Consider the following 23,720-nt stretch of genomic DNA (forward strand, 5'->3'; position numbering starts at 1 on the left):
AGATCTGCAGCAAGTGCTCTGTTAAGGAAGTAAGGCCGTTTTGTGAAAGGACCCGAAAGTAGAAGTTCTGGGAAGAGACTTTAGGCTCAGCATGAAGTCGGGGGTGGTGAGCCTGCTGCTTTCGAAGCTGGCTCCTGGGGGCTGTGTAATGCTGCCTCCAAAGAATCCGAGGCTGTTTTTCTTGCCAGGAGGGAGGAAAAGGGATCAAGGAGGGAAAATGAGGTTAGTGAGATTTTTATTTTTTCATTGCTTGGATTTTGGTTCTGGAAGCTGTAGACCAACATTAAATCACCTTAGTTGGGTCATGACTGTATTGTAAAAGGATGTGGTAAGAATAAATCTGAATAATCCTCTGCTTGAGGAAAACTTATCTCCATTTGGTGCAGTAGTAGTAGGCTATGTGTTACCCACTCCAGCAGGTGTAGTCCCCTCACTCTGTCCTCACTGCTATGTGATATATCCAAAGTTATGGTAAGATCAGTGGGCACAAAAGTGCTTTTATGATGTAATGTGTAAGTTGTTTTCAAAAACAAAAAGTGACTTACCTTGAAATGCTGATCCAGTGCTGAGGTATTTTGTAATAAAAGAGCCTCTTCCAGGAGCTTTCATCTGATACAAACCTCACATGAACCTCCTACTTCTAGAACATAGCTGAAATGCTGTGATTGTCCTTAGGACTGTGTAACAGGGAATTAAGAACAAATTTGAGCCATCACATAACTCTGGAGGGCCGTTGGTGCATCTGTCAGAGGTTAGGAAGGACCAGAGCCTACAACAGCCACTGCTGCAGGGAGTAGACTGGTAGGACTGTCTTCTCCTTTGCCTCCTGACTGGCTACCCACTGGGTTAGTTGAATGTGCTTAAAGACTTTTGGTGGTGGTCACTGGTTTGCTGAACCTGGCAAACACTTTCCCATCCCGGTTGCAGAAGACGGGACAAAATAGAGCTCTCATGTGAGATACGTGTGTGATATCAATGAATGCTTCCATTTATTTTCACTTTGGCAGCTGCAGGCCTACGGGTTATTCTGTAACCTAGATAATAGATCTGAATATTAAAACCTTTACTCAAAAAAGATCGCCTAATATAAAGTACAGATTTCAGTAAAACTACACAAGTTGGTTTTTGTAAGGGCTTATTGCAATGCCTGTTGGAATCCATGGAATTGTTTCAACTCACTTTGGTGACTACTGATGAGATGAAGTGTGCTATTTCATAAAAAAAACCTGGAGGAGAATAGTGATGTTGCTATATAAAGACTATGAACAAAAGCCATTACTCTCACTAGCATCAGTAAATGGGGGAAAAAGATTTTTTTCATAGTCTTTCTTAAAGAGAAAGAATATAAAGGTTAGGAAGAAAGAAAAGCCCTAGAGCAAAAAGAAATATGAGAATGAGTCAGAGCTTTCAGCAGGACCTGACTCTGGCTGGGATTTTCGTATCTGAGCATAAAATGAGTACCGAATACTGAACAACTAGTGAAATCAAGACTTACATGCAAAATAACAAGTGGATGAATTTGGTATGCATGATGGCTTAATTTTTAAATCTGCAGAATAAAATGTGACAAACTTGCAAAAAAAAAAAAAAAAAAAAGTCATCTTTGTTTCAGAACTAAGTACTCTGTGGGAGTTGCGGCACTGATTAACTTATAGCCTGTGGATTTCAAGGGCCCTTTTTTGAGAGTGACAATGAGAGAGTTTGATAATGAGGTTAAACTTCACATGGAAACCAGGTGATTCAAGAAAGCTGAACTGCACTATGATCTGCCCCCCTCAAGGTCACCAGGAACAGGTAGACCTGAGAGAAGAGCAGCAAGTGAAAGCCTGTTTTTTCTTGCCCTGATAGGGAGCAGGAAAGCAAACTTTGCCCCATGCATTTCAGTTTTTCTGCACTGGCATTGCTTAGGCAAGGAAGGCACATAGAAATCTGTCATTTATTGGTAGCCTGCAAACTTTTATTGATGTGTTTTGCTGATGTGGCTCCTGAGTGCAGTGAGCTCCACATCTCTGCAGAGCCTCAGTGAAGTCAGGAAGTTCTGCACAAGTGTGGAAGTGCCCTGTGCAGAGATCTGTCATTGTAGGGTCTTAGCCACTGCATGAAGTAAGGATTATTTGCTGCATAACAAGCAGTTCTGTGTTTGAACATGTTTTGGCAATATGACAAAGCCTCAAAAAAAATTTTTTTTTGCTCCCAACTGGAAGAGGTAATTGCTAAGAAGAAAAGAATGGGACTACTGACTTTCTTGTATGTGTTACCTACTTAGCTGGCACATCTCCAAAATCAGCTGATATAGAGACAAATCTGCATTTTTGGAGAAAGCCGCAGGTAATCCAAATCATATACTTAGCTGTGCACTCCCACTCTGCTCTCAAATTCCTTTCTGAAGTGATGAGGACACAAGGAACTTGAATACACTGTGGAGGAATAAATGCTGCAATAATTTAAAAGGGGGAAGAAAACCCACAAAGCATGCTGAGCTGCTATTTTCCAACTTGTTAGGTTTATTTTTTTTTTCTGAAGCTGTTGCATTGGTTTCCTCTGTTCCCTTCCATTCCTTTCTCTGCCTGTTGAAGGACAAAATGAGCCCTGCTGAAGAGAGAAGTCTATGTCTTAAGGCCTATTTTATGGATTGAAGTGGATCTTTATTTCTGCTTAGACTTTGTGCCAACCCTCTCCCAAGTTAATTTCATTCATTGAAAAAATACAGCTTCATTTCTCAGTTTGACACTTAAGTTTGGTTAACGTTCACTCCCAACTACTGTTTAGCTCAATGATAAAAGTTTTTCATTAACAGTCATTAACTGATTGTTTTCATTAACAGTCAGTGTTTGGATATATAATCTTTCGTTTCCCCTTCACCTTTGTTTTATCCCACCTGTATTAGATGTTTGAGTTTGCCACTTCCCTTGCTAAATTCTTGTAATTTTTCTACCAAGCGCAGTGGGGTGTACATGTGACACAGCAGCATGGAGCTGCCAGGCACAGTATCAGGGTCCAAAAAAATATCCAGTTCCCTGCCTTTCTCTTAACCAGTATGGTGCCTTTTAGGCAGATCTTTAAGTATTTCTTCTAGTTCTTTCCTTAAGTTACTTTAATAAGCAGTGAAGAAAGTGCTTGTTCCTAGCGAGACAGCAAGCTTTTGGCGGAAGCAGAAAATCCCCCATGGGCACTGGGGGCTTTCTTTTATCAGTGGGCCTAGGACCTTCTCCTCAAAAGCACACAGCACACACATACTCAAATAGTATTTGAGTTTCTTCCTTATTGTCTAGTCCAGACACTACTTCCTGGCAGCTCAAGGTCAAAAACTGGAATGCAGTTTGTAGCCAAGATCCAAACTGAGAAAAACCAACGGGTCTTCTGTGCAGGAAATGTGAAATGCTGCGTGTTTCCTTCCCAAAGTATAAATAATTATTTCGGTGACCCCAGTTGCATGATCTCCTTTAAGTGCTACAAATAATAGTTTTCAGAGCAAGCGAGGAGATGGTAACTTTCTGGGGAGTGTGGGTAGGCAGGGCTCTACGACTGACAGGAGGGGCACTTGGGGAAGGCTGGTAAAAGCTACCCTTCAAAGCTCGTGGTAGCAGCCTTTTCACCTGCAGAAGCTCCTGCTTTTCTGAAGCAAGTCTGGAAGCATGTTATTACAGTAAATACAGGGTTCTGATAGTGGTGCCAAGCTGATAATCCTGGAAGCGAAAGCTCCTGGCCTACCCCAAAAACCTAGCACAGTGCCAGTGGCAGCAGTGCTCGCGTCCCTGCCGTGGCCCCTTCGCCGTGCGGGAGGGCAGCGCTAGGTCCCTGCTGCCAGCAGCGGGGTATTGACGGGCTGCCTCTCAGCATAGCTGGCATGCTGATGCTGCCCAGATCCCGGCCCGTGTTGCCTCCGTGCACAGCGAAAGGGAGCTTTCAGCAACCCTTACAAACGTGCGCAACTGTCGTGCGAAAGCATTTGTTTCCAGCCGGGATCCTGGTAAGCAGCGAGGCTCGGGAGCGGGGCCTGACCTTCGATCATCAGCTCTCAGCTTGGCCCGCTGCCTCGCCGGGGGGAGGAAGGGAAAGTTCTTCCTTCTGAGCGCCAACTTCGTGTCAGTGCCTTCTGTTAACATTTAGTTTGTTTAGCTGAAAACACACAGCTTCGAAGCTCCCTTTGGCTCCTTTTCCCAATGACACTTGTGGCTCAGAAGGTCCAATTTAGCCCGCATCCAAGCCGCACGTGGCTTCCATTTCGAAGGATAACGCGGCTGCCACGGTTCTGAGATGGCCCGACGCCTCGCTTTCCCTCATTCCACCTCAGGACTACCTTGGGGTTTTCCTCAAGGCTACCCAAGTCAACTTCTCCTCTTCAGATCTTCCTCAGCTCCCCTGTTCAGGGACAAATCTCTTCTGGGATGCTGCCTGAGTGCCCCAGCCATGCTTCCCAGGGGCTGGAGAGGTAAGAGTGAGCGGCCCCGCTCCTTGCTGCATCCTTCTGCGCTCTGTGGGCAGCCAGCAGTGCCACGGCCCTTGGGCTTGCAGCTCGTCCCAGACACATTCCTGTCCATCCTCCCCGGGTGCTGCTTCTGATCACTTTTCGTGGCAGGAGGGTCAGCTGACACCTGTTCAAATCTGGGTTTTAGATTGCCGTCTGCTATATGACCTGGTTCCTCCGGTGACTTTGGAGTAACTCTTGCAACCTGAGCCGGACTACATGCTTTCCCCTGAAATTGCTCTGATTATCCGAAGCCCCTTCAGCCCGTGTTACGGTAAGGGGTTCGTTATTACCAGGAACAATAGCAGATAAGTATCTTTGGCTTCCACCACACCCCAAACCAAAACAGAAACTTCACTAACACTTGGTAAGGCAAGGTTAAAAAAGGAACTGCAGAAAGAAGAGCAAAGAGGTCGCAAAGTTTAAAGGAAGTAGATATAAACTCAACACACACAAAAAAAAAAGAATGTATCTGAGGAGGAAACCTAAATCCATGGTGGCAGCTGCCCACTTTGAACTGCGTTTTTTCATGGTGTGCTGCACCATTACACAGTAGGTTAAATATCCACAATATAAGATCAATGGCCCATCCAGGCATACGCTAATTTCACACTATTCCATTGTTAATAGCCAAGATTTAATGGGAATAACTGTTGTTGGTGTCCAGTCCCCTAGACAATTTTTTAGATCACTTTGATCTGCCTTGTTAGATGATCTCTTGATTCTGGTGATTTTCTTGTTGGAAAATTAGTCTCATCTTTATATACTACGAGTTGCATGCTGCTGTTGCTGAAACTGAAGCAGAGGAGGAGAACACCAACGTTTTCTGGTGTTTGACAAGGTCCATGCAAGTAGATGTGCAAAAGGAGGGGAAGAAATAAATCTGTGCGTGGGTTGAACTCAGTTCTGGGATGAGTTTAAAAATGTAAATAACTTGCAATTTTATTTATTTATTTATTTTTGCTATCCCTCATAATCCTATGCATTGAATCTGCTTTGCTGTAACACGTCAGGAGTCACCGTGTGTTTTGCCTGAGCCAGGGCTTCTTTGGAACCCTATACTTGTGTTTTCAGTTCATGCATCACTGCTGTATGGTTTTCTAGAGAAGGTCAAAAAGAAGTACTGCTGTGGTTTTTTTTTGTTGGTGGTGTTGGTGGTTTTTTTTTGTTGTTGTTGTTTGTTTTTTGTTTTGTTTTGTTTTTTAAGTATACCTAAAGGATAATTTGTTTTGCAGCTGTGAGTAGAAACTTGTAAAGGATACCTGCCTGGGAATCTTGCTGCCTTTATGGTCCTCTGGATTTCACAACTCCTTTGGGAGTGTTCCCAATAACAATCTACTTAGTTGTGCTCTAGGAAACATTAGAACAAGCACCTTTGCCACACACCCATTGCTAGTTCTGGAGATTTGATGTGCCACGGCAACTATGCCGTGAGGGTAGGAAATCCTGATACTGAAAAGAGGAAAATTGAAGAAGGACATTCAAACTCTGGATTTAGAAACATGTTAGTAGTAGGTCAGTGTACCTGTTGGTATCTGAGTGACAGATTTCTGTACTCTGATGAATTCACATTTCAAATCTAAGCTCACACTGATATTGCTCAGTAGCCCGTGAGGTTTCTTTATGGGGTCAAATCTCAGCCGTGTGCCACCCTTGCTTGAGTGGAGTTTCTGATTGGAGGCTCAGGTCTGGCCTGGGTTTTGATGGCTTATGTGATGGTGAGGTTCTGGACTGAGAACCTCTTCTTTTTCAGCAGGTAAGTGTATTTTGAAGGCCTCCAGCAAGCATTTAACAAGCCTCTGCTAGAATGAGCACCAACAGATTGTAAACTGCAAAGTGCAAGGTAATTGAATCTGGTCTCTGGCTTTTACCCAGTATAGTAATTGGAAATTGCCTCTCTTCTAACTATATGCCGTTCCTAGGATTGTTCCTTCTTGAAACTCCGATCTGATCATTTTTAGAAACAGAATAACGTGAGGTAAGAAGTGGTTTACAGTCCCCTTGGTACTGGTGGAGAACAGCAAAGTGGAGACTCTGGTATACTTCCTGCTGTGTCATTGGTATTACACTAAGTCCTGGACAGTAATTAACAGCTTAGCAAACATGAACTCAGTCCTTTGAATAGCCACGGCCTGAAGCCCAAATATCAGTGCTCTGTTCCAGGTCAAAACAGATGACCTATGGAAGGGCTGGGTGGAAGCGGTCCCAGTTTGCTCTTGGCAGCGGGCTGCAGAGTGCCGCCGCAGCCACCCCTCCAGACAGGGCAACATTGGCCTGGCTGTACTCCCTGCGCTGCCTTGGTCACGGACATAGTCTGAACGCTGTCCTGTGAAGTGGCCGAGCAGTCCTGTGGACAGTGCGAGGGGTCTAAAAGCTTTGTTCAGCCTCAGAAATACTAGTTCCCTAATTCTTCATTCCAACGGTGCTAGGAGGTACGGTTTGAACTTAAGGAAACAAGCCTAGACCTGAATCTGTCTTTTGTTATGTTGCAAACTTGCTGATTAGGGAATGCACTCTTTTTCCTCCTGTCTTCCTTTTCTATTTCAATTTTTTTAATTTTAATTTTTATTATTTTTATCTTATTTTATCACTTACTGAGTTGAATGTTTATGACTGAGACACTAGTTGCCTAGGCATTACTAAAGGCTGTGTAGACAGTCACAAACAAATCTGAGTCCTGGAATCTACTGGAGCAGCTTAGAGCTCTGCCTATTTAGTCTCATCAGGAAGACCAAGAGTTGATTTGCTTAATATACAGTACTTTCATGGTAATACTGTATTGGTCACACACACACACACAAATTGAATAGCACAGGAGAATGTGTGGCAAAGTGGTGAATAGCTCAGCCATCTGGAAATTGAGGCGAAGCCAAGCTCAAATGAGAAATTTTGCCATCATATATTGGAAAAGAAAAACCTCCTAAGGAACGATACTTCATATACTCTCCTTAAGACAAGACTGAATAACTTTTCCAAAGATGCATTGTAGCCAACTATTTAGTTAAATAGGTAGTTATTTAGCTCTGTGCAGGATTCCTAAGTGAAATTAACAGGTTAGTAATATGTAGGAGACTAGAACAAGTGATTGTAATACTCCTTGCTTGTCTTAAACTCTGTGAATCTATAACTGCATGTGCCAGTTGAGAGGATACTCAAGACTGTGTCTAGGTCTAGGCCAACAGACTTAAAAACTCCTAGGAACCTGCTGTCATATCCTGTGGGCCTCCTTCCACATGTACCTATACGCTTCCCATGGTGGAAAGAAACATTCCCAGTACTCTTAGGTGATGATGCCTAGTAGGAGTTGATTATCACCTTCTCTTTAAAAATGGCTGTCTTGTTGTTGCCCTTCTTGATGAGAAGAGGACATAGCACCACTTCTCTTGTTGTGTGTAGTAGGAAACATCCTGATGATCAGATGTTTTGGAGGATCATCGTGGAAGAAGCTGACTAGCACCTCCTATTCCAAAGGCTGAGTCTCTTTTGTAGTTTCTGAGTAGTTCAAATCTGCCATCCACCTGTTCTGTCTGCCAGTCAAGATGGTCATGTTCTCAACTTTCCGTTTTATGGTCGGGGAAGTACATGAGAATTTGGACTGCGAAGAAAACCAGTACCTGCAACTGCAGGGCACCAAGATGTGGTTACAAGTTGGGCTTCAGTTTCATATTTCTTATTCTGCGTAACTATTTGGACTTGCTATGGCATTTTGGTCAGTGTTATTCCTTCGTGAAATCCATATGCTGATATCTTCTTACCTTAAAAATGTATCTTGATGTAAGTTCCCCAAATATCCAGTGCTTCCCTCACTCCCAACTTTTAAAGGAAATACAGCTCGAGTATGTATGTGGGCTGAGCAGTGGTGTTTGGGAGACTGGGAATCGTGGAGAAATGAGATGGGATTATGTGCATGTTGCCCATTGCTTTCATTATTTCAGCTAAAGTTTGCTGTGCAGTATCTCTAACAGTTGGGTGGCTTCAGTAAGGCACCTGAAACTAGAAACCACATTTAAATTGAATCCTTAATAAACACCAGATAAATAACATTAGTATGAGGGATTAAAGGAAGAGTATTGTAGGAATTTAAGGTCATGAGGTTGATGGCTCTTCTTACAATGTTCTTTTGAACATGTGACTAAATCCCACTGTTTACCCTGCAGTATTACTTACTCTGCCATGCCAAGGCAGTTGTCAGTTTTGGAAGAGGTAGCAGTTTCACATATGTACCATATTTTAAGTATGATTGATTGGTTTAAAGTAATGAGAGTTTTAGATACAGCTACGTAATTCTGCTAACTAATAAATATACCTAGCGCTAACCTCATTGTGTGGCTGCTTGGGAATATCTGCAGCCACATTGTGAAGGATTCCCCAGTTTTTTAATTTTAATTTTTATTTTTCCCATGCTAAATGTTAATGCTGGTGTCCTCCTTTCTCCGGTAAAGGTAGAAGTGGCATTGTTCCTCTGTTTCTAGGACATCAATGTGATGCCCGCACATTTCTACCTCAAAATTCACACCCCAGCTTCACCCAGTGGATACTGAAATAAATTATTTAGACTTATTTTTGAAAGTTCCCTCTGGCCAAATAAAGTAGGTTCAACTGGAAAGTGTTTTCCTTGATCAAATTTTTCTACTAGCATTTAATCCATGATTTTTTGTGCTGAAGGCACTTGGATAGGACATATCCTTCCAAGTATTTTTTTGTGTTAAGATTTTTAAAGCATATCTGGTTAACAAGTGTCCAATGAACGTGTTCGTTGCTGCTCCTGTGGCAGAGCAACATTGTGATGTTTCTACAGAAAGGCAGACTGCAAGCAATTTGGACCTGAGAAGCAGTTAGCAATGTGTGGCACACAAGTCAGGGGCTCTGCTGTGAATTCCTCTACAAATCTGTTATGTGATCCTGAGGAAGTCACAGTGCCTGTCCATGCCTGCCTCTTCCCCATGTCTCATCTGCTGACAGTACTCTACTTAACGGGTTTCCTTTGAAACGTAGTAAATAGAGCGTTTTAGAGTCCAAGAGTGTAAGTCTTTCAAATCAGTTTACGGATATACCATTCTAGTTGGATTAGATAAAACACACAAAGAAGAATTTGGTCTTCACCTGTTGGTGCAACACATCCTGAGCTAGACTTTCACAGGTATTGCCTTCTGCACAAACAAGCTGCAGACATATAACCCTACGAGGGTATTTGCTCAACAACATGCACAAAATCCAGCTCACTGTTCCCAGGAATGGAGTTCAGTGTGTCCTGTTCAAGAGCAGCAAGCACATTTAAACTGACAATTGCAAATTACCATGATAGTATAAAATGTTGCATCTTACAGGAAGAAAACAACAACATCAAAACACAAAACTCCCACATTCAATGGTGATACCACACACCAAAATATTTCTTAGCAGGTTACTGACCAATTCCGCTCAGCAAGTTAATTTAGAAGTACTGTTTGTTTATACCTTCCATTTGTCTGCATGGTAGGAGGCAATAACAGTTTCATTTTGACTGACTACACCATATACTTTGTGCTGCAAAGAGGCAATTGTTCAATTTGATAAATTTCTCTCTCTCAAAAAAAAAAATAAATGTTACTGAGTGCTACTTCAAAAAAGCAGAACATTGCTTTTCCTCAAGTTTAATTATAGACGCTGTTTATCTGCTGAGATCTCCCCAAAGCCAAGCTTTCCTAATAATATATAAAAATTCTGCTCAGTATCCATGCCCTACATGTATATCTGTAAATGTGAGTGCAGAGACCCATCTTCCTTGTGTAAGCTGATATGAAATATGGTCGCCAGCATACCTACATGCCAGCAGTCTGTGCAATGGAGGCAAAGGAGTGATAGCTGTCTCACTTCCCTTGTAAATCCTCAGCTGAGGTGGCATGCACTACGTAAGTCTTTATCTAGATAATATATGCAGACTGTACCGGAGAGAGCACAAAGAGTTGCATCTACAAAATGTATCTTACAGGGATTTTGGTGGGGAAGGAAACACCTGAATAGTTTAGTAGGTCTGGAATCAAATGTATGGCAATTGAGATGTTTTTCAAGCGGTGCTGTAGTATTTGCTTCCTTTTGACAATGTGGCTGGATCATGTCCATGCCCATTTTTCGGACACAGCACTGTCCTGCTGAGCATCACAGATTGTCCTAACGAGGTCCCAATGCACAGCTCCTGTTTCACTAGGCTCTGCCATGCCATAACAGGTGATGGACTCTTCTGGCTGTGATATCTTCTGTCTTCTAATCGGTGCTGTACCACTAAGCAAAAAGAAATACAATATTCTTAGGGAGGAAGAGAGTGAGTGAGGAGCTCTCCTTATTTCTCAGTGACCCTAGCACACATGCAGGGATGCAGACACCTGGATTTGGTCCACGCTCTCTTTTTTGTGGTATCCCATACACTACAACTGGCCCAGCAGCTAACAGAGAAGAGGGAATCTCTTTGCAGATATCAGACCCCACTTTTAGAAATTAGCATCAAGTCTTATTTCTGTACCAAGCAGCTCCTGAATAGGAGAAGCAGCTATCTCGCTACTCTCACCTGTGGATCTCATATTAGGAAACTAGGTACAGATTTCTTTAATGGTCTCTTTAAATGCAAAAGCCAAGTGCTGGATCTCCTGCAAAGTTTTTGGTAGGTCAAATTTAATTTTCCAGGTGGGATTTGGCCAAGACACGTAAACTATTGTAAATATTGCAATGAATGCTTTAAGACTTTAAAATGGCCTTTAAATAGTATCTATAAAGCTCTATTTTTAGTCTCAGATAAATACCTGTGCATGGTGCCCCTACCATTTAGCAGCAGTGGTTAAGTATTGTCTCAGAAATGTTACTGTTGCATCATCTCAGCTCAGCTGCAACATCAGGTTAAACGAGGAGGAAAGCAAAGCTTCCTGTACATTTTCTGCAGCTGATATTTTATAAGCATTACAACGATGAAATAAACAGGGGTGGAGGGTGGGTGTCAGAAATAAGCATAGCTGTAAGCCTGTTTTCTGTGTGCATTTTAATAGAGATCACCCACCATCCTGTAGCCTGCGTGTGGCTTAGTAATAGCCTCTGCTGTGCTGTGCTGGCCAGGGCTCATCACTTGCTGCACGCTTGGTGTTAAAGGCTGGGCCCTGCTTCATTACAGAGTGTCTTAACCTTGCTTTGCCCTTCTATCCAACAACAGCTGCTTTGTTTCCTTGTGCTAGCAGTCAAACATCACAAATTCCTCCTCTGCAAAGCCATTAAAAGAGAACCAACACCACCCCAAGTGGTTTCAGAACTAACTGATTTAGATGCTGGAGTCTGTTGCAAGGCCAAAAATAACTCCCCATTTCTTTCTCCTTCATTGGTGAAAAGAGGAGAGAAAGTGGCCAATGACAGAGACATAAATTCCCCGTAGGCATCAGAGACAAATCTATTTCATAGCAGGAGAAAAAAAAAAATAATGCTCTTGAAAAATGTTTCTTTGCTCGGGCCAATAGATACAGAACTGCTGCATGTAATTTTGCTGAACCGATGGTATCACTTGAATGGCTCACGGACTACACAAAATGCATTACATAATTGTATTTTTAAACACTGTCCCCAGCTGTGCTGATGCACATAAAAGCTGTGTTTACAAAGGACTCTGCACATGTAATTATTTTGTGGCACTAGCTCCGTGCATTTCCTTGATGGATGCTCCGTGGTGCATAAAATTGTAGCTTTTATCAAAGGTTCTTGAATATATTCTTCGGCTGTTTCAGCTTTAAACACCCCGTTGTCCCTGCATGGGTGCACAGGACTGATTCCTGGGAGGGCTAAATCGCAGCAGCTGAGGGAACACCTCCCTGTCCTCTGGGAGCAGCCAGGGGGGAGCACGGTGAGTGTTGGAGGTAGGGCACCTGGGTCACTGGGAGCGTGCCCAGCAGCAGAGCTGGCTGCTCCTCTCAGGATGGAGCACCAGCTCCCCTCCGATTCGACCTGCATCTCTTCATCCTGGCCTAATTAATGCTGCACCGACCCAGCCACTGGGCAGCACGGGGCTGCAGGTGCAAAGTCAAACAGTGTGTGGCCCAGGATATCAGGCGGCTCAGAGCAGCTTTGATTTATAGCCCCTCCTGTCTCTATACAGTGAGCTCTCAGCATTTCACTGTGAGGGCTCCCTCAGCTGTTCTCCACCCGGTTGTGGAAGAATGAGCATTTCTTCATCCACACAATGCAGTAGCTGATGTGTAGGACCCAGCAAAGAGGACGGGGACGTTTATCTTAGGTCTGTTCCAGTATTCTTGAGTATTAATATCACTGTGAAAACCTAGATGCTGGAAGGATGGGTACACATCACGGTCCAAGAGATTTGCCTGCCAAGCAATAATGCTTGGAAATAAATAAAGGCAAAAAGTAATACCACATCCTGAGCATCAGTTTCAAAGTGATGGAATAGCCGCATCGCTGCTAGCTACCTTTTTATTACTATTACTGCAAGGAACTGGCGTATTTTTCTTGTCAATAAGCAAAATGGTTTGGCACCGTACCTCTTCTCCCTGCCTAGCCTTGGACGTGAGACTCCGCAAAGGAAATGCTGATTTTGTTGTGAGCCAGCTCTAATGGCAGGTGCTTGGTTGGAAGTCAGGCCTGCTTGCTGGTCGCAGGTAGTTTGAATTCCTCTGCCCCCATTCCTTGCCCTTTTCAGCTCTGTGTGGGGCTGTGGGAGCTGGATGCCCGTGCTTTCCAAAGGACAGTTGCACAACGTAAAGCAGTCACTGCTCACTGCCAGTGGCGAATGAATTATTCCACAGCAAATGGCCTGACTGCTGGTAAACCAAATTTTCCACCCTCACATGAATGTGGTCTTTTCCCGTCATGGAAACTGTTCAGCTACGGATGTCCTCAGCATTCCCCCTGTCTGGCATGTGAAGTTTACATACCAGCTTCAAAGCTGCTCTTGTGTTTTGCACCAAAGGGTCAGGCAATGGGAGAGGAATCTCTGGAGTGGAAAAAATGTGGAACTGCAGAAGTTTATTGTATGTTCATTTGCATAGTCTGCCTTTGTGATAAATCACACCTCTAAGTAAACTGGTACTTAAAAAAGAGTCCTCGGATAACCTGCTCGGAGCCTGAGCCACCAGAGGTGCTGCTGCTTTTGAAAGCAGGCGAAGCTACCAGGAACAGTGCAAGGGAAAGACTTCTGGAGTAAGCACCCCTTTGTATTGTTTGTATGGCTGCACATCCTGCTTCTGGGTTGCAAGTTGGTGTTTTATTAGAGGATAAAACGTCTTGTACGTATGAAAGCAGCGTGCATTTTTCACTGGGTAAGGCATATTTCTTACTAAAGCATGAGTGTATTATTTTCTAAAAGGGCTTATTTCCTTCTACTCCCTTTATCTTCCTCTAGAGAGCCTCGCTGAGAGTCTTTCAGCCATCTAGGCCAAATATGTTTTTCAAATATGTGATCATCTAATACAAATCAGCATAATTCCGTGTGCCTTCACAGAGCTGTCACTTAAGCCAGCGGAGGATCTAACTCCTTGGTACTTTATGTAACATAGATAAACCCCCAAATTTGTGATTAGAGGAGAAATATTTCTAGGTATAACATGCTTATATCATTACTCCGCCACACTAGCTGCAGTTCCTTGCTGCAGAGACTTGTGCAAGACGCCTGGGTTTATCTTCAGGGCATTTGGAGATAATAGCTGCCTGCCTTTTGCAAAATGTTATTGCTACATGCAGGCAAAAGTAAGAATCCCCGCTGAAGTTAACACAAGTTTCACAGTTCAGCAGGAAGAAAACAGACGTCTTCAGGCTGCTGTCTGAGCCCCGACCGTTGCCCTTGTGTAGCTCTGAGTCACCCGAGGCTTCTGTTTCCAAAAGCAAGATAAAGTTTTGAGGAGTCAAAGTTCAGTGTAAGTGATGTCAGGGCTATAGGTCCCGTCTTTGCTGCAGCGAGGCCCTCTAGGAAATGCCCAATAAAGCCTAGAAGGAAATGGGACTGACTTCACAGATTTCTGGAGCGCTGTAATTCGATCCTAGCTATCATGCTAACTCAGAGAGGCATTTTCTTTTCTAATTTCACAAAGCTCTATCGCTATATTATCTGAGCAGCTAAGTACTCCGCTTATGTAAGTCGAACATAATGGGATGTCTGCGAAACTTTGCTGCTTACAGCCTTGGAAATTTCTGCACTGCTATTTAACGGTGACTCAGCTGCAGATCTCCCGTATGATCCCGGAGAATGCGTGCTGGGGTGGGATTTCCATCCTCCAAAGGAGCATAGGAGTGTGGTCCTCAGTGGTCCTCGGAGATGGCTGTGGCCCTGCTCTCCTCCTGTGCGCTGTGAAATCTCCGACGGCCGATCGGCGGATGCTCGCTATCAGGCGTTTCGGTTCTGGCCTTCTAGGAATGTTTGCCTCGTGTTCTCAGAGCAATCCGCCTCCTGCTTTACCCAGCAGGAGAATCTGCCTGTTGCACCAGATAGCAACCTCAACGTGTGTTTCCAAAGTCTTCTGGAGGATATTTTTGGCCCCATAGGTGGCACTTTAAGGAAAATTTGACTAAGTGCTCTTTTATGACATGTAGGTTCATAGCGCACTGCTAACCATGTGCCCAGGCATAGCACATGCAGCTACATGGCAAGGTTTACTGCCCAGTGAGAGTGAAAAACATGTGTTTTGAATAGATGTGCATTGGGGGAAAAAAGTGTTAAACTTCAAAGGCACAGGCTTGGGGCCTTTATTTGTTTTCTTTGTTCTCTCTTGGTCTTGAATGAGGTTCATCACCATATCCAGTGGTCTTTAATTGCGACAACCTGGGCTCGGAAGAGCTGCCTGCACTTTGCTGTGGAGATGGCAGCGAGGAGATAAAATGCAGAGGAGCTGGTTTGGCCTGGCCACCACAGGCTGCATCACAGGGTGACTGGCAGGTCCCTGAGAAGTGTTACTGACAGCCAGATTTTATCTAGGCAGCGGTAAGAGCTTGTGAAACTGGATGGCTCAAGGAATGACTGATGAAGGCTTTATGATGAAACTTTTGTCTAAACCATGTCAACTGTGACTGAAAACTATAACTGAGGGGTTATTTCAGAGTCTAGGGTGAGTGAGCAGGTGCCCCGAGTCCAGCTTATTGCAGAGATGTCTTCAGTGTAAAATCCACCGGCTCAGTTTGCACCATTTAACATCAGTGGGGGCAACCACAAACGGTGATGTGGCACGGTGATGAACCATGCTCTTACCCCTCAAGTGGCTCCCCCGATTTAGAGCTCGGCCATTTAATGAGGCATTATGACGATATTGCCGTTACTTTGTGTTTTTCTCCTCTGTAGATAAATCATCGCAGTCAGGTGTATACACACAGCTGCGTTTTGTGTGCTCACGCAGAAACGCAGGCTCCAGTTCTCTCAGGAGCAGTCCCAGCGGCCCAACTGGGACTGCATTATTAACAGAGACGTAATAATATGTAGGTGGGCCTCCTGTGCAAATGGCATGGGGATTCCCCCTACGTGATTCTCATTTCTGACTCCAAAATATCCTCCTTCCGCTGCTTGTCCCTGTCCCTGGGATTTATGATGCTTCAGGGGTGTCTCTGCTTTTCTTGTGACACTGGTAGCTCCTGCACAATCCCAAACCGTTGGTTACCCACTTAAGTCAATGTGGAGGTTTCCCCTACTGCATTGACTCAGTAGCACTCCATGAAATTTCCCTACTGCCTGATTCTGCCAATGATCACATCCTAGTTTTTGTAAAGCAATGTCCGATTTCCCCATCTCTGCCAAAAAACGATTACCCATGAAAAAGAACAAGCTCCACCTTTAGGGCAGGGTTGCAAATGCAGCAGGATGTACTCAGGGGTAGGCAGGGGACATTTGCCAGCTTTGTTCCAGGGAGTCAGGAGCCAAGATGGGCACTGGGGCAGTCAGAGTTTCAGCCTTGGCTCTGGTAACGATTTTCTGCATGGCCTCTTGTAAGCTCTTTCGTGTCTCCACCTTGTTTTGCCCAAGCCTAAAATGGAGCTCAAAATCGTCACTTTTCTAACACCTCCCCCTCCCCACACACACAGAGTTGTGAGCAGGTTTAATGTTTATCTCAGAGGCTTTGAACAGCATCATCCATCCAGGGAATGCATACAGGCATTCAGACCCCAGAATGAGCTTTATAAAATCATCAGGAAATAAAATGGCATCTATATTAATCATAAATCTGGGATTGGAACAGAATACTTGGTTAACAAACCTGCAAAACAAGCTTTGTTTCATTGGCTTGAGCTGCTTTACAGCTCTGTTTGTGTATGTGGAAGTGATGTTCAGTCTTTTTAAATGAGTCACAGGACTGGAAGAACAAAAATATTGGATGGTAACATATAGCAGCAAAACAATTACTCTTTTCATTCTGACAAGCACAATAACCAGAATAGCTAGTTAGAGCTAAAGGTCTAGGCAGATAGTTTCTTTCAACGTACCAGGGATTTTAGATCTGCTCGCAAGACAGGGAAACAGCACTGAAATGTTATAGCAATAAAAGACAACGTTAGATCAAACAATAAAAACAAGCATGCCCATTAGGATACAAGTATTTACAGGTAGGAAGGCTCTCCTGGTCAGTGGCTCCATGCAGTATGCTCGCACAGCACAGCCTCATCTAGCAGCTTTCTGTACCTTTATCCAGAGGAGAGTCTTTTCCACCCTGCTTGCTGCATTGCACCACTGATTTAGTGAAGACATCATCCTCATAAGGATGCTCTTCTAACTCACCTCTGAAATCCGCTTGCTTTTCTCCTCTGACAATTAGGTTTAAATGTGCTGCAGCAAAGTACTCATCCTTAGCAGTCGTATAGCTTTTTAAGTGATAAACTGCATTAGCAAATTCCTTATTAGATAATCTATCAAATGAGGTCATACATAATTTTAGCAGTCTCATCTTGATTTATAACGTGATCGCAGCAAATTACGCATACACAAAGCAGCACGCTGGCTGTCAGAGTCAGGTATTGTCACCCTGCTAAAAAAAGCAGTTCCCAGGCCAGCCCAGTGGCCTACTGGTAGCACTCCCTATTGCCAGGGCAAGACCCGGTTTGCCTTACAGCCCTCGAGCTCACCCCCAGCTCTCCTTCGGACTGACGGGAGGCAGAGGCAGGAGCCTAAAGCCTTGCTTTGCACCTCCAAGCAGTAATCCTTCCTGGTGTTTCTTCTCGTGGCTTTTCCATGCTCCCCTTAGCAGGGGTACTTCAAAGAGCAAGCTTCTGTATGGGTCTGTGGGGCGCTGATGTACTCCCTGCACCCCTTCTGTTTCCTCAAGGGAATAAAAGGTTGGCAGGAGCATCAGGCAGTGCTGTGCATGGGGGTATCGGAGGCTGTGCCCTGCTGCAGGCTGCTTGCACTGCTGAAGGCTTGCTCAAGGAGGCAGTGCTCCAGCTGTGGCACAAAGCCGTGCCACTGGTCTCATGAGAGGCCCAAGGTATGAAATTTGGGGAAATTAGGGGGTGTTTTAGGCATAAATGCTGTTTCTGAATGGCACTTTGCTACTGCTGTAGTGCCTCTGTCACTGCAATTAAATTGCTCCTGGGATCAGGAAGGGACGTGATCCCTATCCCCCAGCTTCAAACTTCTTCTGCAAACATTATTTCATCCCCGGAGATTTATCTGTAACTGCCATAGGGGGGAGCTGCAATAAATTATCTGGTCTTGCCTTTCTCTTCACCTGCTCTCACCTCGCATTGGTATTTCTAGGGTCTGAGCGGCACGAAGTGTCAAGAGTGCATGTCATCTGCGTGTCTCTGAGTAACTTATGTCCATCCCACTGTTCCTATGGCCAAGCCCTGCCCAGGAAGGACAAAGCAGGATGGAGCAGGATTTATTCCTCGACACTGTAGGTATCTAACCGTAAGCTGTAAAATAAAAGCTGAATGAGAAACCACATAAACATTTCCCCGGGAGATACGAAATAGCAGAGGCCTAATTATCACCGCAAGGGAAGTTCTTGCAGCTCCTAATAGGGAGACCTCTGCGTTGTTTCTGCAGGAATATTCCTGGAGTGAGAGGCTGGGAGGAATCAAAGCAGTTCATCAAAATGAGTAAGCAAGGGGAATGCTCGCAGTGGATGGCACTGCTGTTTTGCACACCCTAAGGTAGTTTTACCTAATCCTACTGAATGAGTTTTTCATGCATATGTATACAGGAATGTTTACACGTATGCATATCTGTCACCAGCAAAATCTGTTCCATCCTCAGTTGTCAAGCCGCGTGTGGCAGATCGCAGCAGGGCTTGGGGAGAGAAATCAAAGACCCAGATGAAGACCAGAACATTGGACATCCCTCCCATCGGAGCCATGAGCCAAAGCTGCAGCTCCTCCCCACACACGGGGCAGCAAGGACCTGTTCCTGAGCAGCACTGACCAACACCAGGGCTGCAAAGTCCTCATCGGTATGGTGGGCACCGGGCAATTTTGGGGGGAAAAAGGACCCATTTCCCTGCCCCGCTCCCTGGCAGGCAAGGAGGGGACACAGCCCTGTCTCCCTGCGTGGCTGCTGTGTGTCCCCCAGGCTCTGGGCAGCACAGGGGCCCCCAGCAGCCCCAGGTTGGATGCTCCTGCAGAAGATCTGCCTCTGCAGAGGTGCTCGCAGCCATTGGCACAGGCGCTGCAGAGCTGGTTGCCTGGCAGCACGCGCGTCCTCTTCCCCATGACGAGCAGAGAATCATCTCCACCGACCCGGACCACTTCCCCGACCTCACAGCTCTGCCCAGGCTGGAGAGACGCCGCTGCCGAGCACGGTTCACCGAAATGGACTGAGCTGGCCCCGCGGAGACCCCCGCACCGAGGTGAATTCATCCCGAATGCCGCTGTGCTCGGCAGGGATCAGCGCTAAGAGAGCGAGCGCTCTTAAAGAAACACATGCTAATTAGCGTGCGTGAATATGTAGATCTCCGCAAAGCTATCAGAGCAAAAGTGGCTGTGAAGCTAAGCCCAAGGTCTGCCTTCTCGTGCCTGGGTCTTCGGTTCCTGTTGAACACCAGCTAAACATATTTCTTGTGCCAAAAGAAGGCAAATCGCTGTGTCGGAGAGCACAGAGCTGCTCTGGATCTCTGTGGCTTAAAAACCGTGTGCAATGTGTTTATCTGCTCCCAGCTTGGCACTCGGCCGCCGAGGATGCCACGAATACGATTTGTGTGCTGTAGTAACTCAGATGCTGAACATGACTATCACAGGACTATGAACGTTAGAGCCAGAAAAATTATGACCTTCAGAAACATCCATCTTTCTTCAAAGAAAGCAAGCCTTTGTGAGTCAGGCTTGTTACCCCCCAGCAGCAGCTGAGAGCTGTCTTTTTGGGAGACGTGGAGGACAGGAGGAACGAGGAAGGAGCCTGATACATGTCACTCCACTGGGGTGCAGCAGGGCTGGGCACACAGGCTGGGAAGGGTAAGGGAGGACCTGCAGCCCCACACAGCTGTGGTGGGCACGCCGTGGTGCTCGTGCTGCACAGGGAGCACTCAAGAGGAGCTAGCTGGCTGCCCAGGGGCTGGGGACATCGATTTGGTTTGCATGGGCTCTTCTGGGAGATGCTGGGCTGCAGCAGAGGTGGGAAAGGCCCTCTGGAGGTCCCCTGGTCCAACCCCTGCTCAAGCAGGGCTACCGACAGCAGGTTGCTCAGGACCACGTCCAAGCAGCTGTGGAAAATCTCCCAGGGGGGTGACTCTGCAACCTTTCTGGGCTCAGCCACCTGCACAGCAAAGTTGTACAGGTGTGTCTGCATGGTGAAGAAGCAGCCCCTCTGTTGAAGGTGTAAATTCACCCAGCTGGTGGTGAGCTCCTGGCAAGCTCCTCACTGCCAGAGCTGACCATTGCACTGCAAAGTAGGGTGGGTATCTCCATGCCAGGGGGCAGTTTTTTGTAGAGATGTAACATTGTGAGATCCTGTCTTCACGTGTGCAGGAAGGATAAAAACAGTGTGACCAAATAATTGCTATCTCAATCTTCTCTGAAACTGATTTGTCCCAGCAAGGCTCAGGCTACGTGAAAGGAGGCAGCAGCAGCTCTCTTGTGACTGTCACCGCTTGCCATGATGTGGGAATGAGCATCGTTTCACCAGGACCTACAGCTTCAGCTTCATCCTCTGCAGCATCCCCACCTCAGGTACAGAATCAAAGAATCACAGAGTCATAAAATATCCTGAGTTGGAAGGGACACACAGGGATCATCAAGTTCAACTCCTGGATCCACACAGGTTCACCCAAAAACGAAGCCAGATGTCTGAGAGCATTTTCCAAACACTTCTTGAGCTCCAGCAGCTCAGTGCTGTGACCACTTCCCTGGGGAGCCTGTCCCAGTGCCCGAGCACCCTCTGGGTGCAGACCCTTTCCCTAACCCCCAGCCTGACCCTCCCCTGTCCCAGCTCCATGCCGTTCCCTCGGGTCCTGTCGCTGTCCCCAGAGAGCAGAGCTCAGCGCCTGCCCCTCCGCTCCCCTCCTGAGGGAGCTGCAGGCCGCCATGAGGCCTCCCCTCAGCCTGCTCTGCTCGGGGCTGAACCAACCAAGGGACCTCAGACTCTCCTTAACATCTTCCCCTCCAGACCCCTCATCCTTGTAGCCCTACAAAGTGTGCAGTGGTGATGGCCCAAGCAAGACAAAGCTGGGGCAAGCCAAGAAGGGCAGGGAGCAGCCACAGGGCACGATCAGGCAGCAGGATGAGCATATCAGCTCATCCATCTTCAGGTGGAGAGGGAAACCTTCCTCTGGTGGGAAGGGCACGAGAGGAGCTGTGGCGCCGTGGCAATGGGTACCACGGCTGAGGCTGGAAGAGGGCAGGGAGGAAGGGCTGCTACTGCATTGCCAGCCCCAGCTCTATCACCAAACACGAGCACGAGCTGTCACTGGTGTGGAATGCAGCAGATGGCCAAATTGTTAGATTCTCCCTTGCGAGAGCAAAATGATACACTGTTTTTAACATCCTTGCCTGGAGCTGAGTGCTAGCTTCAGATACTACGAAGATACACTGTACAAAGGCACTTTGTGCCAGGAATGTGCTCTAGTGATAATCGGGAGAAAACTGTGCTTAAAGTGACATTTAAAAAAATAATTATTATGGCCTCTTGCTGTTACTCACACATCCCCAAAGCCGATCTGGTAACAGAGCTTTCCAAAGTGTTTTTCCCTGACATGTCATCTGGAGATTGTGGATTCATGCTGTCACTGGATCTCACCTTGCAATCACCAGGTCTATGTGTGCACACCATTTTTTTCCCCTCTTTTGGGAGGAAAGAAATTCTTTTCTCCTTTCAATGCTTCTCATGCCATTTTGGCTGGTTTTGTGCCGATTCTTGGCTCATCCATTTGCTGGAGAAAACAGGCCTGGCTGTCGCAGAGCTGGCTATGAAGGTGGTGGGATCACGATCCCACCTCTCCTCTCGTGAAGCCTCAGCACCTGGAGCAGCTGAGTGCTCAGCGAAACCCAAGCCTGCCTGCAGATGCTGCAGAGCTCACCCACATTGTGCTGACTTCAGGTGCTTGAAACCTTATATCGAAGGTGCAGGGTTGTTAGCAGTGAGTCATTAGGGCAGGTGTGCTTTGCCAGCTCCAGCTCTGAGCTGATGATAAGGGGGAGGCTTTCAGAGAGAGCTTTGGTAATGACCTGAGCAGGAGAGAAAACTCAAAGTGACTTGAAAGTCTGCTTATTATTCCTTATCAATACATGCAATACCCAGGGCAAGGATCAGTGTGGTCTGCAATCAAGTGAATGCTCTGCTTGTAGAAAAGGGCCATTTTCTTGTTGATATCTTTTGCAGTTCACTGTTGTTTTTTTTAAAGGACTTTTGGCTGCTGAGTATATGGTGTGCTCTCTCTTCCTGTTAATCCTTTAAAATTTGTTGTGGTTTCTTATTTTATTTTTATGAAAGGGCTTTCATGGGTTATCTGTAAGTTTTACCTCCTAAGGTATTAGGATGTGTTAAATCTTCTTTAAAATCCACCTTTCCCTTACTATCCATCTTCAGAAGACTCCTCCCACGCCACACCTATTCACGCTGCAGCTGCCTGATCTCCCTCTCCTCCTCATGCTTTCTTCCCCCCGGTTTGCTCAGAAGTCTCCTGCTAAACATCCCACAGCTGTGATGCACCATCGCACCTCCCATATCCCAGCCATGTCACATCTCCCTCAGCCTCCAGTGAAATTTCCCCATCTTTCCCTCCGAGGCCCTCAGCGAATTTATCTTTGATCTCGCTCCTCCTGCTCCTTTTCCTGTCTGTTTTTCACTCATCCCTCCTTCCTACTTATTTTGTCTTGCTTTTAGATAGTTCCATGTTGCTTTCATCTTCATGCTCCTCTGACACCTGGGTCTCCATCTCCATTTTCTACTAGCCAAACATTCTCTCCCTCGCTCTGTTGAGTCTGACTTCAATCCCTATCTTTGTCTCCCTGGCTAGCAGTAACACCCTGCAGGTACTTGTGCAGAGGTGCCTGAGCTGCCATCCTGTGTGATGTTCCTGGGGTGCATGCTCTTCACCCCAGGGATTTGTGGTTCTCCAGTGGTGCACACCCCACAGACACAAATGGGTCTCCTGGAGAGCAGCAGCTGCTGGTAAGTGACCATGTGTTATTAATGCTGTTGCTTATGTGGCACAACAAAAACTCTAAACTTTCAAACAACAGAAAAAGAGGAATCTTTTCTACATTGATGTGAAGGCACGCTTTGGCTAGGTAAAGACATTAAAACACGCATTATTTATAGAGATTTAAAGTTCCTATAGGCACCAAAGCTGTTTGAGGAATGTAAATAAGCAGCAGGCTATTGGTATAGGGTTTGGGCCTCACTTCCCTCTTCTGCCTTGCACTGTCATGTTACCCCTGGTTGCGTTCAAGTTGCCTTTAGCATCTCTGCATTCCTTCACATGATAAACAATAGGGAATAGCTCCCATACAGCAGAGGGAATATAGCAGCAAGTGTCTCACATCCATTTTTCAACTGTCATCAAATAGCTTTTATTCACGGCATAGCACAAGTGTCAGCCAACTGGCAAAGGCAGCCTATATTAAAAATGCTGGGGATTATTCATGTCAACAGGCACAAGGGAGCTTTTCTCAGTCAGTGGATCTGCAGTTGCAGTGGTATGAAAATGCAGCAGGTCCTCCAGAGTAATCTCAAATCTGAATAACTTCATAAGGAGGCCAACAGCTGATGATCACTTCCAAGCACAATTAAAATATATATATTGAGCACAATTAGATCAGAGCTTGGATAGGTGAGAAGTTTAGCTGTGTGGATAGACAGAAAGAAAAGCTTATCCCGTAAGCA

General features: G+C 45.8%; 1 long non-coding RNA gene across 4 annotated transcripts in view; it reads left to right on the plus strand.

The window, feature by feature from the left end:
• LOC309876923 overlaps window positions 1–23,720 on the plus strand; it is a 53,358-nt gene that overhangs the window by 16,270 nt on the left and 13,368 nt on the right. For 2 of the 4 annotated variants that reach the window (XR_014317282.1, XR_014317283.1), the window contains exons 5-7: window positions 18,162–18,300; window positions 18,663–20,566; window positions 22,852–23,006. This is a non-coding gene — a long non-coding RNA (uncharacterized lncRNA). The remainder of the gene's footprint in view (window positions 1–18,161; window positions 18,301–18,662; window positions 20,567–22,851; window positions 23,007–23,720) is intronic. The other 2 variants (XR_014317284.1, XR_014317285.1) reach the window with 2 other exon arrangements.

Source organism: Aythya marila (genome assembly GCF_965140915.1).
Source record: "Aythya marila genome assembly, chromosome: 3".
NCBI lineage: Eukaryota > Metazoa > Chordata > Aves > Anseriformes > Anatidae > Aythya > Aythya marila.